The sequence below is a fragment of the Charadrius vociferus genome, unplaced genomic scaffold, assembly GCF_000708025.1.
Source record: "Charadrius vociferus isolate BGI_N301 unplaced genomic scaffold, ASM70802v2 scaffold263, whole genome shotgun sequence".
Taxonomy (NCBI): Eukaryota; Metazoa; Chordata; class Aves; order Charadriiformes; family Charadriidae; genus Charadrius; species Charadrius vociferus.
The window spans coordinates 2,362,366-2,363,173 of NW_009647769.1; positions in this window are offsets into that span (position 1 = coordinate 2,362,366).

Consider the following 808-nt stretch of genomic DNA (forward strand, 5'->3'; position numbering starts at 1 on the left):
TGACCTTAGAAAGTCTTGGCATTTGACCTGTCATTAGAAGGGAAAAAAAAGAAATATTTATCAAAGAATATTTATAAAGACACACCACCACCACCCCCCTCCATTGTTGGACAGCATTTTCCATGTCCTCTACACCACAGGTGCTACAGAAGCTGGTTCATCAACCACTTCTGCTATTACAGCAGCTAAATCCACAGGCAGCAGTTGTCAACTCGGAATGCTCGCATCTGGATGCAGAGATCAGATTTATGTGACAAGATAAAGTGGTGAAACTTCCACTAAAATTCAGTGAGTTAATTCTACTCAGAGGTGAAGAGCAGAAATCACAGATCAGATCCCACATATCTTAATGTGCTCAAATGATTCATAGATGCTCACAGAAATTTGAGACGTAGCTTGTGATTCAGCTTCAAGCTCACCACAGAAGAGAGCAAAAATATCTAGGCACACATCATGATCTCACACTGACATCCGCAGCAAAAGTGGATGAGCCATCGTGAAACCTTTCAGTTACATTGGTTCTGGAGAAACCGACTTCTGGATTTTTACAATCTGCTCAAATTTGGGTTAGATTTTTACAAAAATTTAAACCTGTTGCTTCTGACTAAATATCCAAAGAGGTAGCAAGGACTCCCTTCTCAGACCACCACCTTACCTTGTGCGGTGTTGTGCTTCTACTCAAAATCTGGACATTGTCCTGTGAGGGCCAGCGCTTAGCATTACTGAGTGTCTCGCAAATGAAAAAGGAGGAAGTACTGCATTGCTCACTAATGTTTGTACCATTCCAGATGTAAAGCTGTCTTGCCTC